This window comes from Cricetulus griseus, chromosome 5, assembly GCF_003668045.3.
Source record: "Cricetulus griseus strain 17A/GY chromosome 5, alternate assembly CriGri-PICRH-1.0, whole genome shotgun sequence".
NCBI lineage: Eukaryota > Metazoa > Chordata > Mammalia > Rodentia > Cricetidae > Cricetulus > Cricetulus griseus.
In genome coordinates, this window is record NC_048598.1 from 174,348,047 (window position 1) to 174,354,411 (window position 6,365).

The window sequence follows — 6,365 nt, forward strand, 5'->3', positions numbered from 1 at the left end:
AGTTGACTTCACAGAGCCACAGAGAGATCATTCAGTGACATCACAGAGCCACAGAGAGACACTTCAGGTGATCTCACAGAGCCACAGAGAGATCCTTCAGCTGACAACACACAGCCACAGAGAGAACATTCAGTTGACATCACAGAACAACAGAGAGACCATTCCGGTGACATCAAGAACCACAGAGAGACCCTTCTTGTGACATCACACAGCCACAGTGCGACCCTTCAGTTGACATCATAGATCACAGAGAGAACTTCAGGTGACATCACAAGCCACAGTGAGACCCTTCAGGTGACATCACCGATCACAGAGAGAACTTCTGGTGACATCACAGAGCCACAGAGAGACCATTCAGTTGACATCACAGAGCAACAGAGAGACCATTCAGTTGATATCAAGAACCACAGAGAGACCCTTCTTGTGACATCACAGATCCACAGTGAGACCCTTCAGCTGACATCACAGATCACAGAGAGAATTTCAGGTGACATATCAGAGCCACAGAGAGAAACTTCAGGTGACATCACAAAGCCACAGAGTGACCATTCAGTTGACATCACAGAGCCACAAAGAGACCATTCAGGTGACATCACAGAACCACAGAGAGACTCTTCTGGTGACATCACAGAGTCACTGAGAGACCCTTCAGTTGACATCACAGATCCACAGAGAGAACTTCAGGTGAGATCACAGAGCCACAGAGAGACCCTTCAGTTGACATCAGAGATCCACAGAGAGACCCATCAGTGACATCACAGAGTCACAGAGAGACCCTTCAGGTGCCATCACAGAGCCACAGAGAGAATTTTCAGTTGATATCACAGAACCACAGAGTGACTCTTCAGGTGACATCACAGAGCCACACAGAGAAAATTCAGTTGACACCTCAGATCCACAGAGATAACTTCTTGTGACATCACAGAGCCACAGAGAGACCCTTATTTGACATCACAGAGTCACAGAGAGACCCTTCAGTTGACATCAGAGATCCTCAGAGAGACCCTTCAGTGACATCACAGTGCCACAGAGAGTTCCTTCAGGTGAAATCACAGAACCACAGAGTTCCTACAGGTGATATCACAGAACCACACAGAGACCCTTCAGGTGACATCACAGAACCACAGAGAGACCCTTCAGGTGACATCACAGAGCCACAGAGAAACACTTCAGTTGACATCCCAGAGCCAAGGGTGACACATCAGGAGACTTCACAGAGCCACAGAGAGACTTTTCAGGTGACATCATAGAACCACAGATTGACTCTTAAGGTGACATCACAGAGCCACACAGAGACAATTCAGTTGACACCACAGATCCACAGAGATAAATTCATGTGACATCACAGACCACAGAGAGACCCTTCAGTTGACATCACAGAGCCACAGAGACAATCTTCAGTTGACATTACAGGGCCACAGAGAGACCATTCAGGTGATATCAAGAACCACAGAGAGACCCTTCTTGTGACATCACAGAGCAACAGTGAGACCCTTCAGTTGACATCACAGATCACAGAGAGAACTTCAGGTGACATATCAGAGCCACAGAGAGAAACTTCAGGTGACATCACAGAGCCACAGAGTGACCCTTCAGGTGATATCACAGAGCCACAGAGAGACCATTCAGGTGACATCACAGAGCCACAAAGATTCCATTCAAGTGACATCACAGAAACACATGGAGACTCTTCAGGTGACATCACAGAGAAACAGAGAGTCTTTTCAGGTGACATCACAGAACCACAGAAAGACTCTTCAGGTGACATCACAGTGTCACAGAGAGACACTTGAGTTGACATCACAGATCCACAGAGAGAACTTCAGGGAAGATCACAGAGCCAAAGAGAGACCCTTCAGTTGACATCACAGAACCACAGAGAGTCCCTTCAGTGACATCACAGAGCCACAGACAGACCCTTCATGTGATCTCACAGAGCCACAGAGAGACCCTTCAGGTGACATCACAGAGCCACAGAGAGACCTTTCAGTTGACATCACAGAGCCACAGAGAGATACTTCAGGTGACATCACAGAGCAAAAATGACACACTCAGGAGACATCACAGAGCCACAGAGAGATGCTTAAGTTGACATCACAGAGCCACAGAGAGAACATTCATTTGACATCACAGAGCCACAGAGAGACCATTCAGTTGACATCACAGAGCCACAGAGAGACACTTCAGGTGACATCACAGAGCAAAAAATGAGACACTCAGGAGACATCACAGAGCCACAGAGTGAACCTTCAGGTGACATCATAGAGACACAGAGAGACCATTCAGTAGACATCACAGAGCCACAAAGAGTCCATTCAGGTGACATCACAGAAACACAGAGAGACCATTCATGTGACATCACAGAGCCACAGAAAGACCCTTCAGGTGACATCACAGAGCCACAGAGAGACTTTTCAGGTGACATCACAGAACCACAGAGAGACTCTTCAGATGACATCACAGAGACACAGAGAGACCCTTCAGGTGCCATCACAGAGCCACAGAGAGAATTTTCAGTTGATATCACAGAACCACAGAGTGACTCTTCAGGTGACATCACAGAGACACACAGAGACAATTCAGTTGACCCCAGAGATCCACAGAGATAAGATCTTGTGACATCACAGAGCCACAGAGAGACCATTCAGTTGACATCACAGAGCCACAGAGAGACCATTCAGGTGATATCAAGAACCAAGAGAGAGCCTTCTAGTGACCACACAGAGCCACAATGAGACCCTTCAGGTGACATCAGCGATCCACAGCGAGACCCTTCCGGGACATCACAGAGCCACAAAGAGACCCTTCAGTTCACATCACAGAGCCACAGAGAGACCCTTCAGTGACATCACAGGCCACAGAAAGACCATTCAGGTGATATCACTGAGCCACAGAGAGGCCCTTCAGATGACATCACAGAGCCACAGAGATACCATTCAGTTGACATCCCAGAGCCAAGGGTAACACATCAGGAGACTTCACAGAGCCACAGAGAGACTTTTCAGGTGACATCATAGAACCACAGATTGACTCTTAAGGTGACATCACAGAGCCACACAGAGACAATTCAGTTGACACCACAGATCCAAAGAGATAAATTCATGTGACATCACAGACGACAGAGAGACCCTTCAGTTGACATCACAGAGCCACAGAGGCACCCTTCAGTTGACAATACAGGGCCACAGATAGACCATTCAGGTGATATCAAGAACCACAGAGAGACCCTTCTTGTGACATCACAGAGCAACAGTGAGACCCTTCAGTTGACATCACAGATCACAGAGAGAAACTTCAGGTGACATCACAGAGCCACAGAGTGACTCTTCAGGTGATATCACAGAGCCACAGAGAGACCATTCAGTTGACATCACAGAGCCACAAAGATTCCATTCAAGTGACATCACAGAAACACATGGAGACTCTTCAGGTGACATCACAGAGAAACAGAGAGTCTTTTCAGGTGACATCACAGAACCACAGAAAGACTCTTCAGGTGACATCACAGCGTCACAGAGAGACACTTGAGTTGACATCACAGATCCACAGAGAGAACTTCAGGGGAGATCACAGAGCCAAAGAGAGACCCTTCAGTTGACATCACAGAGCCACAGAGAGACCCTTCAGTTGACATCAGAGATCCACAAAGACACCCTTCACTGACATCACAGAGCCACAGAGAGTCCCTTCAGTGACATCACAGAGCCACACAGAGACACTTCAGTGACATCACAGAGCAACAGGAAAGAGACTTCAGGTGACATCACAGATCCACTGGAAAGACCCTTCAGTTGACATCACAGATGCCCACAGAGACCCTTAAGTTGACATCAGAGATCCACAGAGGGACCCTTCAGTGACATAACAGAGCCACAGAGATTCCCTTCAGTTGACATCACAGAGCCAAACAGAGACACTTCAGTGACATCACAGAGCCACAGAGAGACCCTTCAGGTGATCTCACAGAGCCACAGAGAAGCCCTTCAGATGACATCACAGAGCCACAGAGAGACCATTCAGTTGACAGCACAGAGCCACAGAGACACCATTCAGGTGATATCAAGAACCACAGAGAGTCCCTTCAGTGACATCACAGAGCCACAGACAGACCCTTCATGTGATCCCACAGAGCCACAGAGAGACACTTCAGGTGACATCACAGAGCCACAGAGAGACCATTCAGTTGACATCACAGAGCCACAGAGAGACACTTCAGGTGACATCACAGAGCAAAAATGACACACTCAGGAGACATCACAGAGCCACAGAGAGATGCTTAAGTTGACATCACAGAGCCACAGAGAGACATTCATTTGACATCACAGAGCCACAGAGAGACCATTCAGTTGACATCACAGAGCCACAGAGAGACACTTCAGGTGACATCACAGAGCAAAAATGAGACACTCAGGAGACATCACAGAGCCACAGAGTGAACCTTCAGGTGACATCATAGAGACACAGAGAGACCATTCAGTAGACATCACAGAGCCACAAAGAGTCCATTCAGGTGACATCACAGAAACACAGAGAGACCATTCATGTGACATCACAGAGCCACAGAAAGACCCTTCAGGTGACATCACAGAGCCACAGAGAGACTTTTCAGGTGACATCACAGAACCACAGAGAGACTCTTCAGATGACATCACAGAGACACAGAGAGACCCTTCAGGTGCCATCACAGAGCCACAGAGAGAATTTTCAGTTGATATCACAGAACCACAGAGTGACTCTTCAGGTGACATCACAGAGACACACAGAGACAATTCAGTTGACCCCAGAGATCCACAGAGATAAGATCTTGTGACATCACAGAGCCACAGAGAGACCATTCAGTTGACATCACAGAGCCACAGAGAGACCATTCAGGTGATATCAAGAACCAAGAGAGAGCCTTCTAGTGACCACACAGAGCCACAATGAGACCCTTCAGGTGACATCAGCGATCCACAGCGAGACCCTTCCGGGACATCACAGAGCCACAAAGAGACCCTTCAGTTCACATCACAGAGCCACAGAGAGACCCTTCAGTGACATCACAGGCCACAGAAAGACCATTCAGGTGATATCACTGAGCCACAGAGAGGCCCTTCAGATGACATCACAGAGCCACAGAGATACCATTCAGTTGACATCCCAGAGCCAAGGGTAACACATCAGGAGACTTCACAGAGCCACAGAGAGACTTTTCAGGTGACATCATAGAACCACAGATTGACTCTTAAGGTGACATCACAGAGCCACACAGAGACAATTCAGTTGACACCACAGATCCAAAGAGATAAATTCATGTGACATCACAGACCACAGAGAGACCCTTCAGTTGACATCACAGAGCCACAGAGGCACCCTTCAGTTGACAATACAGGGCCACAGATAGACCATTCAGGTGATATCAAGAACCACAGAGAGACCCTTCTTGTGACATCACAGAGCAACAGTGAGACCCTTCAGTTGACATCACAGATCACAGAGAGAAACTTCAGGTGACATCACAGAGCCACAGAGTGACTCTTCAGGTGATATCACAGAGCCACAGAGAGACCATTCAGTTGACATCACAGAGCCACAAAGATTCCATTCAAGTGACATCACAGAAACACATGGAGACTCTTCAGGTGACATCACAGAGAAACAGAGAGTCTTTTCAGGTGACATCACAGAACCACAGAAAGACTCTTCAGGTGACATCACAGCGTCACAGAGAGACACTTGAGTTGACATCACAGATCCACAGAGAGAACTTCAGGGGAGATCACAGAGCCAAAGAGAGACCCTTCAGTTGACATCACAGAGCCACAGAGAGACCCTTCAGTTGACATCAGAGATCCACAAAGACACCCTTCACTGACATCACAGAGCCACAGAGAGTCCCTTCAGTGACATCACAGAGCCACACAGAGACACTTCAGTGACATCACAGAGCAACAGGAAAGAGACTTCAGGTGACATCACAGATCCACAGAAGAGACCCTTCAGTTGACATCACAGATGCCCACAGAGACCCTTAAGTTGACATCAGAGATCCACAGAGGGACCCTTCAGTGACATAACAGAGCCACAGAGATTCCCTTCAGTTGACATCACAGAGCCAAACAGAGACACTTCAGTGACATCACAGAGCCACAGAGAGACCCTTCAGGTGATCATCACAGAGCCACAGAGAAGCCCTTCAGATGACATCACAGAGCCACAGAGAGACCATTCAGTTGACAGCACAGAGCCACAGAGACACCATTCAGGTGATATCAAGAACCACAGAGAGTCCCTTCAGTGACATCACAGAGCCACAGACAGACCCTTCATGTGATCCCACAGAGCCACAGAGAGCCACACTTCAGGTGACATCACAGAGCCACAGA